This window comes from Crocuta crocuta, unplaced genomic scaffold (genome assembly GCF_008692635.1).
Source record: "Crocuta crocuta isolate KB4526 unplaced genomic scaffold, BGI_CrCroc_1.0 scaffold1746, whole genome shotgun sequence".
NCBI classification, from domain to species: domain Eukaryota; kingdom Metazoa; phylum Chordata; class Mammalia; order Carnivora; family Hyaenidae; genus Crocuta; species Crocuta crocuta.
The window spans coordinates 113274-113597 of NW_027526935.1; positions in this window are offsets into that span (position 1 = coordinate 113274).

The window sequence follows — 324 nt, forward strand, 5'->3', positions numbered from 1 at the left end:
TCTCTCCTTCTCTGTCTCTCTCTCTCTTTCAAAAATAAACACTAAAATACAATACAAAATTAAATATTAGAAAATAAAAAATTCTTATTTAAAAATAAATATATTTAATAATTATTTTTTTAATGTTTATTTTTGAGAGAGACAGAACATGAGCTTGTGAGGGAGAAACTGAATCCAAAGCAAGGTTCCACGCTCTGAGTTGTCAGCAGAAAGTCTGATGTGGGTCTCAAACTCACAAACCACCTGCGCTGAAGATGGATGTTTGACTGAGCCACCGAGGTGCCCTAAGGACACAGAGTTTTAGGGAAATTAAGCTTTCTTTAT